Source organism: Triturus cristatus, chromosome 10, assembly GCF_964204655.1.
Source record: "Triturus cristatus chromosome 10, aTriCri1.1, whole genome shotgun sequence".
In the NCBI taxonomy this organism is placed as follows: Eukaryota; Metazoa; Chordata; class Amphibia; order Caudata; family Salamandridae; genus Triturus; species Triturus cristatus.
Window position 1 is genome coordinate 845,802,077 of NC_140593.1, and position 13,393 is coordinate 845,815,469.

Here is a 13,393-nt window from a genome sequence, read left to right on the forward strand (position 1 = left end):
AAACCTTATTATCTCAATGCAAGCTTAAGAAGAGGCGGTCCATGAACCCAGCGAGCCGTGGGAAACTTCCTTTACTTTTCCAAGACGAAACAAAGTAATCCGCATCCATCAGTGGTCGCTCTTGTGCCTAGCTTTTTTTTTTATCATGCCATGTTGTATTGTGGGGCCTTTACACCTGTGACATTGCTGCGAACGCTGTAAGTGCAAACATTGGCAAGTGCAGACAGAAGAGTCAGACCTGTACATAGCCAGGGCTGTCAGGATGGCCGAGTGGTCTAAGGCGCCAGACTCAAGAGAGCTTGATCTTCAGTGCAACTGAGACTTCTGGTCTCCTCATGGAGGCGTGGGTTCAAATCCCACTTCTGACAGGTCTCTTTTACACCCTTAAATCGTCCTGTTTTTTTGCAGTGCATTCCCCACACACCACAATCTTTGCACGGACCTGTAACATATGACGAGAAATCCACCAACGATCAGGCTGGGCCCTCAATCACAATTCCATGTATTCCTGGAAGGGACACCTCAGGCACACCTTCCGTTAAATTTGCACTCCATCACACTAACTGCTGTGCTGGTTTCTCATTAAGCAGTTGATCCCATCTTTGTTGTGAGGCTCTCCTGCCACCTTTTGGGCGGAGAAGGCACTGTCCCTGCAACAACACAGGCAGACATGTTCAACAGGGCTTCCTGGTTATGTGGGAGGAGCAGATTGTCATTGGTCCCCCCTTGCGAATTTTAATTTACATAAGGAAGACAGAGAGGTAGCTGGGAGTAGGCAGTACACACGGACATTGAACTCTATCTTGTGATTTGCAGCCAATTCTAGATTGAGGCAGGAGGAAAGGAGGTGACTTGCCCAACAATGGCCATTCTGGGAATTCAGCCACCCTGGGTCTCCCAGGTGAGTGTTTCAGTCCTGCGAGCCACTCATATAAATCTCGCCTGATCGAGCCTCATTGAGTGCTGAGTGAGCGTGTTTGAATCCAAGAATCAAACACCTCTTTCTTAGGAGCAAGAATTGGCAGGCCCTCCCTTGCTTCTGGGGTGGAAGTTAATGGGGCAAGGGTCCAGGACTTGCAGAGAAGTACAAGTGCCAGAAAGTGCCTGCAGTTCTCATCAGTGCCTTTTTTCTGCTCACTGGCAGCTAGGATATCGGCTGATCCCTTCCTTGCAAGAGTGAAAAAAACAACACCTTGAGAGAAAACATGACTTTGTGTGGCTCACATGGAGAGAGAGCAGCCAAATAGCACTGCTTTGTTTCTGAAAGACGCATCAGAAATTGTTCAAATTGCTGACAGGGGAATCAGGCTCGTTGGTCTAGGGGTATGATTCTCGCTTTGGGTGCAAGAGGTCCCGGGTTCAAATCCCGGACGAGCCCATGTTGTGGAATTATTTTTAGGCTGCTTATTATATAGGACCATTTCTTCTTTTCAATGCTATAAGACGCCGTGTATGGTGAGAAAGTTCCTTTCCCTGCACGCTGTTTCCCACTTTTGGCGTATAGAATTTCAGTGCCGGACTTCTTTGCAACTGCTTTTCTGGGGTGGACCATCAGTGTAGGAACATTAAATTCAAAGTGTTTTTCTAGCGTGATTTCAGGTATGGTTTTAAAATCGCCTTTTGGAATAAAAGTGGTCCTCGTTCCTTTCTTCCAAAGAAAGAGATCGGGTAAGGAGGGTCCAACGTTGAGCTTCATGGACATTGGCCCTTGGTCTGTGCTTTACAGCCCACTACATGCCAAGAAGATTGCTGCAAGAGTATCTGTTTCTGTGGTGTAGTGGTTATCACGTTCGCTTTACAAGCGAAAGGTCCCTGGTTTGAGACTGGGCAGAAACAGCAGCTTATTGCTTGCATTTACTCTCTCAACTTATAGGAAAGCTGAGATAATGGAAGCTGTCTATCCCTCACCAGCGTGACGTACTGTGCTCCCGGGGCTTCAGTGACAGCTCAAAAAGAGAAGTGACGATAGTTTGCGCCATTCGTTTGCACGTCCTTTTGTACTGAAGGGTGGGCCTACTTGATGAAAGCAAGGCATGAGAGCAGAAATTGTTTTATTGTCCTCACCGAGAGCATACACCTAGAGCAAACAAAATGTCTGAAGGATGGAGGTATTTTCATTTCTTGTTCGATGACGGCCAGGAAAAGACAGCAACCATATTGCAGAAGAGAGCAGCATGTGCAGTTGCTTGCTTTGGGTGAATCATTCACCAACTCGCTGCCAATAACCCCCGGAGCTGGTGCAAAAGGTGACTCTTGTGTGCCTCGGCTCGTTGGTCTAGGGGTATGATTCTCGCTTAGGGTGCGAGAGGTCCCGGGTTCAAATCCCTGACGAGCCCTTTTTTAGAGGTAAACATACGAATCCTACTCAAAACTGACAATGCCTGACTCATTACACTCGGCGCATTGTTGCACAAATTATTTTGAACCTCAGAAGAAAAACGGATATCCATGCTTTTTCTGCCTTCATGCTTAGTCTGTGTGTGTCCCAGGTGATGCTTTCCCAAGCTGTACTTGCTGGCATTTAGGCATCAGATATTTGTCTGTCGATGCCTGCATAAGTAAATTTTTAATACGTCTAATTGCAAGCATGTTGGCTGATATCTCTGCAGTTTTCACACTTGCTCCTCGCTTTCTGAGTGGCTGCTGATACAGCAGAATAGAAGTAGAGAGAATCCTTGAGAGGAACCTTGCTCTAACAGTAAAACACAGCAAGTTAGTTTCTGTAGTGTAGTGGTCATCACATTCGCCTAACACGCGAAAGGTCCCCGGTTCGAGACCGGGCAGAAACACTGTGCATGAGCTGCTTTTATGTGCACCCTCTAAAACCTTATTATCTCAATGCAAGCTTAAGAAGAGGCGGTCCATGAACCCAGCGAGCCGTGGGAAACTTCCTTTACTTTTCCAAGACGAAACAAAGTAATCCGCATCCATCAGTGGTCGCTCTTGTGCCTAGCTTTTTTTTTTATCATGCCATGTTGTATTGTGGGGCCTTTACACCTGTGACATTGCTGCGAACGCTGTAAGTGCAAACATTGGCAAGTGCAGACAGAAGAGTCAGACCTGTACATAGCCAGGGCTGTCAGGATGGCCGAGTGGTCTAAGGCGCCAGACTCAAGAGAGCTTGATCTTCAGTGCAACTGAGACTTCTGGTCTCCTCATGGAGGCGTGGGTTCAAATCCCACTTCTGACAGGTCTCTTTTACACCCTTAAATCGTCCTGTTTTTTTGCAGTGCATTCCCCACACACCACAATCTTTGCACGGACCTGTAACATATGACGAGAAATCCACCAACGATCAGGCTGGGCCCTCAATCACAATTCCATGTATTCCTGGAAGGGACACCTCAGGCACACCTTCCGTTAAATTTGCACTCCATCACACTAACTGCTGTGCTGGTTTCTCATTAAGCAGTTGATCCCATCTTTGTTGTGAGGCTCTCCTGCCACCTTTTGGGCGGAGAAGGCACTGTCCCTGCAACAACACAGGCAGACATGTTCAACAGGGCTTCCTGGTTATGTGGGAGGAGCAGATTGTCATTGGTCCCCCCTTGCGAATTTTAATTTACATAAGGAAGACAGAGAGGTAGCTGGGAGTAGGCAGTACACACGGACATTGAACTCTATCTTGTGATTTGCAGCCAATTCTAGATTGAGGCAGGAGGAAAGGAGGTGACTTGCCCAACAATGGCCATTCTGGGAATTCAGCCACCCTGGGTCTCCCAGGTGAGTGTTTCAGTCCTGCGAGCCACTCATATAAATCTCGCCTGATCGAGCCTCATTGAGTGCTGAGTGAGCGTGTTTGAATCCAAGAATCAAACACCTCTTTCTTAGGAGCAAGAATTGGCAGGCCCTCCCTTGCTTCTGGGGTGGATGTTAATGGGGCAAGGGTCCAGGACTTGCAGAGAAGTACAAGTGCCAGAAAGTGCCTGCAGTTCTCATCAGTGCCTTTTTTCTGCTCACTGGCAGCTAGGATATCGGCTGATCCCTTCCTTGCAAGAGTGAAAAAAACAACACCTTGAGAGAAAACATGACTTTGTGTGGCTCACATAGAGAGAGAGCAGCCAAATAGCACTGCTTTGTTTTTGAAAGACGCATCAGAAATTGTTCAAATTGCTGACAGGGGAATCAGGCTCGTTGGTCTAGGGGTATGATTCTCACTTCGGGTGCGAGAGGTCCCGGGTTCAAATCCCGGACGAGCCCATGTTGTGGAATTATTTTTAGGCTGCTTATTATGTAGGACCATTTCTTCTTTTCAATGCTATAAGACGCCGTGTATGGTGAAAAAGTTCCTTTCCCTGCACGCTGTTTCCCAGTTTTGGCGTATAGAATTTCAGTGCCGGACTTCTTTGCAACTGCTTTTCTGGGGTGGACCATCAGTGTAGGAACATTAAATTCAAAGTGTTTTTCTAGCGTGATTTCAGGTATGGTTTTAAAATCGCCTTTTGGAATAAAAGTGGTCCTCGTTCCTTTCTTCCAAAGAAAGAGATCGGGTAAGGAGGGTCCAACGTTGAGCTTCATGGACATTGGCCCTTGGTCTGTGCTTTCCAGCCCACTACATGCCAAGAATATTGCGGCAAAAGTATCTGTTTCTGTGGTGTAGTGGTTATCACGTTCGCTTTACACGTGAAAGGTCCCTGGTTCGAGACCGGGCAGAAACAGCAGCTTATTGTTTGCATTTACTCTCTCAACTTATAGGAAAGCTGAGATAATGGAAGCTGTCTATCCCTCACCAGCGTGACGTACTGTGCTCCAGGGGCATCAGTGACAGCTCAAAAAGAGAAGTGACGATAGTTTGCGCCATTCGTTTGCACGTCCTTTTGTACTGAAGGGTGGGCCTACTTGATGAAAGCAAGGCATGAGAGCAGAAATTTTTTTATTGTCCTCACCGAGAGCATACACCTAGAGCAAACAAAATGTCTGAAGGATGGAGGTATTTTCATTTCTTGTTCGATGACGGCCATGGAAAAGACAGCAACCATATTGCAGAAGAGAGCAGCATGTGCAGTTGCTTGCTTTGGGTGAATCATTCACCAACTCGCTGCCAATAACCCCCGGAGCCGGTGCAAAAGGTGACTCTTGTGTGCCTCGGCTCGTTGGTCTAGGGGTATGATTCTCCCTTAGGGTGCGAGAGGTCCCGGGTTCAAATCCCGGACGAGCCCTTTTTTAGAGGTAAACATACGAATCCTACTCAAAACTGACAATGCCTGACTCATTAAGCTCGGCGCATTGTTGCACAAATTATTTTGAACCTCAGAAGAAAAACGGATATCCATGCTTTTTCTGCCTTCATGCTTAGTCTGTGTGTGTCCCAGGTGATGCTTTCCCAAGCTGTACTTGCTGGCATTTAGGCATCAGATATTTGTCTGTCGATGCCTGCATAAGTAAATTTTTAATACGTCTAATTGCAAGCATGTTGGCTGATATCTCTGCAGTTTTCACACTTGCTCCTCGCTTTCTGAGTGGCTGCTGATACAGCAGAATAGAAGTAGAGAGAATCCTTGAGAGGAACCTTGCTCTAACAGTAAAACACAGCAAGTTAGTTTCTGTAGTGTAGTGGTCATCACGTTCGCCTAACACGCGAAAGGTCCCCAGTTCGAGACCGGGCAGAAACACTGTGCATGAGCTGCTTTTATGTGCACCCTCTAAAACCTTATTATTTCAATGCAAGCTTAAGAAGAGGCGGTCCATGAACCCAGCGAGCCGTGGGAAACTTCCTTTACTTTTCCAAGACGAAACAAAGTAATCCGCATCCATCAGTGGTCGCTCTTGTGCCTAGCTTTTTTTTTTATCATGCCATGTTGTATTGTGGGGCCTTTACACCTGTGACATTGCTGCGAACGCTGTAAGTGCAAACATTGGCAAGTGCAGACAGAAGAGTCAGACCTGTACATAGCCAGGGCTGTCAGGATGGCCGAGTGGTCTAAGGCGCCAGACTCAAGAGAGCTTGATCTTCAGTGCAACTGAGACTTCTGGTCTCCTCATGGAGGCGTGGGTTCAAATCCCACTTCTGACAGGTCTCTTTTACACCCTTAAATCGTCCTGTTTTTTGCAGTGCATTCCCCACACACCACAATCTTTGCACGGACCTGTAACATATGACGAGAAATCCACCAACGATCAGGCTGGGCCCTCAATCACAATTCCATGTATTCCTGGAAGGGACACCTCAGGCACACCTTCCGTTAAATTTGCACTCCATCACACTAACTGCTGTGCTGGTTTCTCATTAAGCAGTTGATCCCATCTTTGTTGTGAGGCTCTCCTGCCACCTTTTGGGCGGAGAAGGCACTGTCCCTGCAACAACACAGGCAGACATGTTCAACAGGGCTTCCTGGTTATGTGGGAGGAGCAGATTGTCATTGGTCCCCCCTTGCGAATTTTAGTTTACATAAGGAAGACAGAGAGGTAGCTGGGAGTAGGCAGTACACACGGACATTGAACTCTATCTTGTGATTTGCAGCCAATTCTAGATTGAGGCAGGAGGAAAGGAGGTGACTTGCCCAACAATGGCCATTCTGGGAATTCAGCCACCCTGGGTCTCCCAGGTGAGTGTTTCAGTCCTGCGAGCCACTCATATAAATCTCGCCTGATCGAGCCTCATTGAGTGCTGAGTGAGCGTGTTTGAATCCAAGAATCAAACACCTCTTTCTTAGGAGCAAGAATTGGCAGGCCCTCCCTTGCTTCTGGGGTGGAAGTTAATGGGGCAAGGGTCCAGGACTTGCAGAGAAGTACAAGTGCCAGAAAGTGCCTGCAGTTCTCATCAGTGCCTTTTTTCTGCTCACTGGCAGCTAGGATATCGGCTGATCCCTTCCTTGCAAGAGTGAAAAAAACAACACCTTGAGAGAAAACATGACTTTGTGTGGCTCACATAGAGAGAGAGCAGCCAAATAGCACTGCTTTGTTTTTGAAAGACGCATCAGAAATTGTTCAAATTGCTGACAGGGGAATCAGGCTCGTTGGTCTAGGGGTATGATTCTCACTTCGGGTGCGAGAGGTCCCGGGTTCAAATCCAGGACGAGCCCATGTTGTGGAATTATTTTTAGGCTGCTTATTATGTAGGACCATTTCTTCTTTTCAATGCTATAAGACGCCGTGTATGGTGAAAAAGTTCCTTTCCCTGCACGCTGTTTCCCAGTTTTGGCGTATAGAATTTCAGTGCCGGACTTCTTTGCAACTGCTTTTCTGGGGTGGACCATCAGTGTAGGAACATTAAATTCAAAGTGTTTTTCTAGCGTGATTTCAGGTATGGTTTTAAAATCGCCTTTTGGAATAAAAGTGGTCCTCGTTCCTTTCTTCCAAAGAAAGAGATCGGGTAAGGAGGGTCCAACGTTGAGCTTCATGGACATTGGCCCTTGGTCTGTGCTTTCCAGCCCACTACATGCCAAGAATATTGCGGCAAAAGTATCTGTTTCTGTGGTGTAGTGGTTATCATGTTCGCTTTACACGCGAAAGGTCCCTGGTTCGAGACCTGGCAGAAACAGCAGCTTATTGTTTGCATTTACTCTCTCAACTTATAGGAAAGCTGAGATAATGGAAGCTGTCTATCCCTCACCAGCGTGACGTACTGTGCTCCAGGGGCATCAGTGACAGCTCAAAAAGAGAAGTGACGATAGTTTGCGCCATTCGTTTGCACGTCCTTTTGTACTGAAGGGTGGGCCTACTTGATGAAAGCAAGGCATGAGAGCAGAAATTTTTTTATTGTCCTCACCGAGAGCATACACCTAGAGCAAACAAAATGTCTGAAGGATGGAGGTATTTTCATTTCTTGTTCGATGACGGCCATGGAAAAGACAGCAACCATATTGCAGAAGAGAGCAGCATGTGCAGTTGCTTGCTTTGGGTGAATCATTCACCAACTCTCTGCCAATAACCCCCGGAGCCGGTGCAGAAGGTGACTCTTGTGTGCCTCGGCTCGTTGGTCTAGGGGTATGATTCTCGCTTAGGGTGCGAGAGGTCCCGGGTTCAAATCCCGGACGAGCCCTTTTTTAGAGGAAACATGCGAATCCTACTCAAAACTGACAATGCCTGACTATTTCTCATTACACTCGGCGCATTGTTGCACAAATTATTTTGAACCTCAGAAGAAAAACGGATATCCATGCTTTTTCTGCCTTCATGCTTAGTCTGTGTGTGTCCCAGGTGATGCTTTCCCAAGCTGTACTTGCTGGCATTTAGGCATCAGATATTTGTCTGTCGATGCCTGCATAAGTAAATTTTTAATACGTCTAATTGCAAGCATGTTGGCTGATATCTCTGCAGTTTTCACACTTGCTCCTCGCTTTCTGAGTGGCTGCTGATACAGCAGAATAGAAGTAGAGAGAATCCTTGAGAGGAACCTTGCTCTAACAGTAAAACACAGCAAGTTAGTTTCTGTAGTGTAGTGGTCATCACGTTCGCCTAACACGCGAAAGGTCCCCGGTTCGAGACCGGGCAGAAACACTGTGCATGAGCTGCTTTTATGTGCACCCTCTAAAACCTTATTATCTCAATGCAAGCTTAAGAAGAGGCGGTCCATGAACCCAGCGAGCCGTGGGAAACTTCCTTTACTTTTCCAAGACGAAACAAAGTAATCCGCATCCATCAGTGGTCGCTCTTGTGCCTAGCTTTTTTTTTTATCATGCCATGTTGTATTGTGGGGCCTTTACACCTGTGACATTGCTGCGAACGCTGTAAGTGCAAACATTGGCAAGTGCAGACAGAAGAGTCAGACCTGTACATAGCCAGGGCTGTCAGGATGGCCGAGTGGTCTAAGGCGCCAGACTCAAGAGAGCTTGATCTTCAGTGCAACTGAGACTTCTGGTCTCCTCATGGAGGCGTGGGTTCAAATCCCACTTCTGACAGGTCTCTTTTACACCCTTAAATCGTCCTGTTTTTTGCAGTGCATTCCCCACACACCACAATCTTTGCACGGACCTGTAACATATGACGAGAAATCCACCAACGATCAGGCTGGGCCCTCAATCACAATTGCATGTATTCCTGGAAGGGACACCTCAGGCACACCTTCCGTTAAATTTGCACTCCATCACACTAACTGCTGTGCTGGTTTCTCATTAAGCAGTTGATCCCATCTTTGTTGTGAGGCTCTCCTGCCACCTTTTGGGCGGAGAAGGCACTGTCCCTGCAACAACACAGGCAGACATGTTCAACAGGGCTTCCTGGTTATGTGGGAGGAGCAGATTGTCATTGGTCCCCCCTTGCGAATTTTAATTTACATAAGGAAGACAGAGAGGTAGCTGGGAGTAGGCAGTACACACGGACATTGAACTCTATCTTGTGATTTGCAGCCAATTCTAGATTGAGGCAGGAGGAAAGGAGGTGACTTGCCCAACAATGGCCATTCTGGGAATTCAGCCACCCTGGGTCTCCCAGGTGAGTGTTTCAGTCCTGCGAGCCACTCATATAAATCTCGCCTGATCGAGCCTGATCAAGCGCTGAGTGAGCGTGTTTGAATCCAAGAATCAAACACCTCTTTCTTAGGAGCAAGAATTGGCAGGCCCTCCCTTGCTTCTGGGGTGGAAGTTAATGGGGCAAGGGTCCAGGACTTGCAGAGAAGTACAAGTGCCAGAAAGTGCCTGCAGTTCTCATCAGTGCCTTTTTTCTGCTCACTGGCAGCTAGGATATCGGCTGATCCCTTCCTTGCAAGAGTGAAAAAAACAACACCTTGAGAGAAAACATGACTTTGTGTGGCTCACATGGAGAGAGAGCAGCCAAATAGCACTGCTTTGTTTCTGAAAGACGCATCAGAAATTGTTCAAATTGCTAACAGGGGAATCAGGCTCGTTGGTCTAGGGGTATGATTCTCGCTTCGGGTGCGAGAGGTCCCGGGTTCAAATCCCGGACGAGCCCATGTTGTGGAATTATTTTTAGGCTGCTTATTATATAGGACCATTTCTTCTTTTCAATGCTATAAGACGCCGTGTATGGTGAGAAAGTTCCTTTCCCTGCACGCTGTTTCCCAGTTTTGGCGTATAGAATTTCAGTGCCGGACTTCTTTGCAACTGCTTTTCTGGGGTGGACCATCAGTGTAGGAACATTAAATTCAAAGTGTTTTTCTAGCGTGATTTCAGGTATGGTTTTAAAATCGCCTTTTGGAATAAAAGTGGTCCTCGTTCCTTTCTTCCAAAGAAAGAGATCGGGTAAGAAGGGTCCAACGTTGAGCTTCATGGACATTGGCCCTTGGTCTGTGCTTTCCAGCCCACTACATGCCAAGAAGATTGCTGCAAGAGTATCTGTTTCTGTGGTGTAGTGGTTATCACGTTCGCTTTACAAGCAAACGGTCCCTGGTTCGAGACCGGGCAGAAACAGCAGCTTATTGCTTGCATTTACTCTCTCAACTTATAGGAAAGCTGAGATAATGGAAGCTGTCTATTCCTCACCAGCGTGACGTACTGTGCTCCAGGGGCTTCAGTGACAGTTCAAAAAGAGAAGTGACGATAGTTTGCGCCATTCGTTTGCACGTCCTTTTGTACTGAAGGGTGGGCCTACTTGATGAAAGCAAGGCATGAGAGCAGAAATTGTTTTATTGTCCTCACCGAGAGCATACACCTAGAGCAAACAAAATGTCTGAAGGATGGAGGTATTTTCATTTCTTGTTCGATGACGGCCATGGAAAAGACAGCAACCATATTGCAGAAGAGAGCAGCATGTGCAGTTGCTTGCTTTGGGTGAATCATTCACCAACTCGCTGCCAATAACCCCCGGAGCCGGTGCAAAAGGTGACTCTTGTGTGCCTCGGCTCGTTGGTCTAGGGGTATGATTCTCGCTTAGGGTGCGAGAGGTCCCGGGTTCAAATCCCGGACGAGCCCTTTTTTAGAGGTAAACATACGAATCCTACTCAAAACTGACAATGCCTGACTATTTCTCATTACACTCGGCGCATTGTTGCACAAATTATTTTGAACCTCAGAAGAAAAACGGATATCCATGCTTTTTCTGCCTTCATGCTTAGTCTGTGTGTGTCCCAGGTGATGCTTTCCCAAGCTGTACTTGCTGGCATTTAGGCATCAGATATTTGTCTGTCGATGCCTGCATAAGTAAATTTTTAATACGTCTAATTGCAAGCATGTTGGCTGATATCTCTGCAGTTTTCACACTTGCTCCTCGCTTTCTGAGTGGCTGCTGATACAGCAGAATAGAAGTAGAGAGAATCCTTGAGAGGAACCTTGCTCTAACAGTAAAACACAGCAAGTTAGTTTCTGTAGTGTAGTGGTCATCACGTTCGCCTAACACGCGAAAGGTCCCCGGTTCGAGACCGGGCAGAAACACTGTGCATGAGCTGCTTTTATGTGCACCCTCTAAAACCTTATTATCTCAATGCAAGCTTAAGAAGAGGCGGTCCATGAACCCAGCGAGCCGTGGGAAACTTCCTTTACTTTTCCAAGACGAAACAAAGTAATCCGCATCCATCAGTGGTCGCTCTTGTGCCTAGCTTTTTTTTTTATCATGCCATGTTGTATTGTGGGGCCTTTACACCTGTGACATTGCTGCGAACGCTGTAAGTGCAAACATTGGCAAGTGCAGACAGAAGAGTCAGACCTGTACATAGCCAGGGCTGTCAGGATGGCCGAGTGGTCTAAGGCGCCAGACTCAAGAGAGCTTGATCTTCAGTGCAACTGAGACTTCTGGTCTCCTCATGGAGGCGTGGGTTCAAATCCCACTTCTGACAGGTCTCTTTTACACCCTTAAATCGTCCTGTTTTTTTGCAGTGCATTCCCCACACACCACAATCTTTGCACGGACCTGTAACATATGACGAGAAATCCACCAACGATCAGGCTGGGCCCTCAATCACAATTCCATGTATTCCTGGAAGGGACACCTCAGGCACACCTTCCGTTAAATTTGCACTCCATCACACTAACTGCTGTGCTGGTTTCTCATTAAGCAGTTGATCCCATCTTTGTTGTGAGGCTCTCCTGCCACCTTTTGGGCGGAGAAGGCACTGTCCCTGCAACAACACAGGCAGACATGTTCAACAGGGCTTCCTGGTTATGTGGGAGGAGCAGATTGTCATTGGTCCCCCCTTGCGAATTTTAATTTACATAAGGAAGACAGAGAGGTAGCTGGGAGTAGGCAGTACACACGGACATTGAACTCTATCTTGTGATTTGCAGCCAATTCTAGATTGAGGCAGGAGGAAAGGAGGTGACTTGCCCAACAATGGCCATTCTGGGAATTCAGCCACCCTGGGTCTCCCAGGTGAGTGTTTCAGACCTGCGAGCCACTCATATAAATCTCGCCTGATCGAGCCTCATTGAGTGCTGAGTGAGCGTGTTTGAATCCAAGAATCAAACACCTCTTTCTTAGGAGCAAGAATTGGCAGGCCCTCCCTTGCTTCTGGGGTGGAAGTTAATGGGGCAAGGGTCCAGGACTTGCAGAGAAGTACAAGTGCCAGAAAGTGCCTGCAGTTCTCATCAGTGCCTTTTTTCTGCTCACTGGCAGCTAGGATATCGGCTGATCCCTTCCTTGCAAGAGTGAAAAAAACAACACCTTGAGAGAAAACATGACTTTGTGTGGCTCACATAGAGAGAGAGCAGCCAAATAGCACTGCTTTGTTTTTGAAAGACGCATCAGAAATTGTTCAAATTGCTGACAGGGGAATCAGGCTCGTTGGTCTAGGGGTATGATTCTCACTTCGGGTGCGAGAGGTCCCGGGTTCAAATCCCGGACGAGCCCATGTTGTGGAATTATTTTTAGGCTGCTTATTATGTAGGACCATTTCTTCTTTTCAATGCTATAAGACGCCGTGTATGGTGAAAAAGTTCCTTTCCCTGCACGCTGTTTCCCAGTTTTGGCGTATAGAATTTCAGTGCCGGACTTCTTTGCAACTGCTTTTCTGGGGTGGACCATCAGTGTAGGAACATTAAATTCAAAGTGTTTTTCTAGCGTGATTTCAGGTATGGTTTTAAAATCGCCTTTTGGAATAAAAGTGGTCCTTGTTCCTTTCTTCCAAAGAAAGAGATCGGGTAAGGAGGGTCCAACGTTGAGCTTCATGGACATTGGCCCTTGGTCTGTGCTTTCCAGCCCACTACATGCCAAGAATATTGCAGCAAAAGTATCTGTTTCTGTGGTGTAGTGGTTATCACGTTCGCTTTACACGCGAAAGGTCACTGGTTCGAGACTGGGCAGAAACAGCAGCTTATTGTTTGCATTTACTCTCTCAACTTATAGGAAAGCTGAGATAATGGAAGCTGTCTATCCCTCACCAGCGTGACGTACTGTGCTCCAGGGGCATCAGTGACAGCTCAAAAAGAGAAGTGACGATAGTTTGCGCTATTCGTTTGCACGTCCTTGTGTACTGAAGGTTGGGCCTACTTCATGAAAGCAAGGCATGAGAGCAGAAATTGTTTTATTGTCCTCACCGAGAGCATACACCTAGAGCAAACAAAAT

General features: G+C 47.1%; 14 non-coding genes across 14 annotated transcripts; all 14 read left to right on the forward strand.

Annotated features, from left to right (window-relative positions):
* Positions 1-256: 256 nt before the first annotated feature.
* On the forward strand, positions 257-368 carry TRNAL-CAA (transfer RNA leucine (anticodon CAA)). The gene is made up of 2 exons: positions 257-294; positions 323-368. It is a non-coding gene; the product is annotated as a tRNA-Leu (tRNA).
* Positions 369-2,716: 2,348 nt separating this feature from the next.
* TRNAV-AAC (transfer RNA valine (anticodon AAC)) lies at positions 2,717-2,789 on the forward strand. Its single transcript has one exon. It is a non-coding gene; the product is annotated as a tRNA-Val (tRNA).
* A 289-nt stretch (positions 2,790-3,078) lies between these two features.
* Positions 3,079-3,190, forward strand: TRNAL-CAA (transfer RNA leucine (anticodon CAA)). Its single transcript has 2 exons — positions 3,079-3,116; positions 3,145-3,190. It is a non-coding gene; the product is annotated as a tRNA-Leu (tRNA).
* Positions 3,191-4,128: 938 nt separating this feature from the next.
* On the forward strand, positions 4,129-4,200 carry TRNAP-CGG (transfer RNA proline (anticodon CGG)). Its single transcript has one exon. It is a non-coding gene; the product is annotated as a tRNA-Pro (tRNA).
* Positions 4,201-4,585: 385 nt separating this feature from the next.
* On the forward strand, positions 4,586-4,658 carry TRNAV-UAC (transfer RNA valine (anticodon UAC)). Its single transcript has one exon. It is a non-coding gene; the product is annotated as a tRNA-Val (tRNA).
* A 1,243-nt stretch (positions 4,659-5,901) lies between these two features.
* TRNAL-CAA (transfer RNA leucine (anticodon CAA)) lies at positions 5,902-6,013 on the forward strand. The gene is made up of 2 exons: positions 5,902-5,939; positions 5,968-6,013. It is a non-coding gene; the product is annotated as a tRNA-Leu (tRNA).
* Positions 6,014-7,909: 1,896 nt separating this feature from the next.
* Positions 7,910-7,981, forward strand: TRNAP-AGG (transfer RNA proline (anticodon AGG)). Its single transcript has one exon. It is a non-coding gene; the product is annotated as a tRNA-Pro (tRNA).
* Positions 7,982-8,366: 385 nt separating this feature from the next.
* TRNAV-AAC (transfer RNA valine (anticodon AAC)) lies at positions 8,367-8,439 on the forward strand. Its single transcript has one exon. It is a non-coding gene; the product is annotated as a tRNA-Val (tRNA).
* Positions 8,440-8,728: 289 nt separating this feature from the next.
* Positions 8,729-8,840, forward strand: TRNAL-CAA (transfer RNA leucine (anticodon CAA)). The gene is made up of 2 exons: positions 8,729-8,766; positions 8,795-8,840. It is a non-coding gene; the product is annotated as a tRNA-Leu (tRNA).
* A 937-nt stretch (positions 8,841-9,777) lies between these two features.
* On the forward strand, positions 9,778-9,849 carry TRNAP-CGG (transfer RNA proline (anticodon CGG)). Its single transcript has one exon. It is a non-coding gene; the product is annotated as a tRNA-Pro (tRNA).
* An 887-nt stretch (positions 9,850-10,736) lies between these two features.
* On the forward strand, positions 10,737-10,808 carry TRNAP-AGG (transfer RNA proline (anticodon AGG)). The gene has a single exon. It is a non-coding gene; the product is annotated as a tRNA-Pro (tRNA).
* A 386-nt stretch (positions 10,809-11,194) lies between these two features.
* On the forward strand, positions 11,195-11,267 carry TRNAV-AAC (transfer RNA valine (anticodon AAC)). The gene has a single exon. It is a non-coding gene; the product is annotated as a tRNA-Val (tRNA).
* Positions 11,268-11,556: 289 nt separating this feature from the next.
* On the forward strand, positions 11,557-11,668 carry TRNAL-CAA (transfer RNA leucine (anticodon CAA)). The gene is made up of 2 exons: positions 11,557-11,594; positions 11,623-11,668. It is a non-coding gene; the product is annotated as a tRNA-Leu (tRNA).
* A 938-nt stretch (positions 11,669-12,606) lies between these two features.
* On the forward strand, positions 12,607-12,678 carry TRNAP-CGG (transfer RNA proline (anticodon CGG)). The gene has a single exon. It is a non-coding gene; the product is annotated as a tRNA-Pro (tRNA).
* The last annotated feature ends 715 nt before the right edge of the window (positions 12,679-13,393 follow it).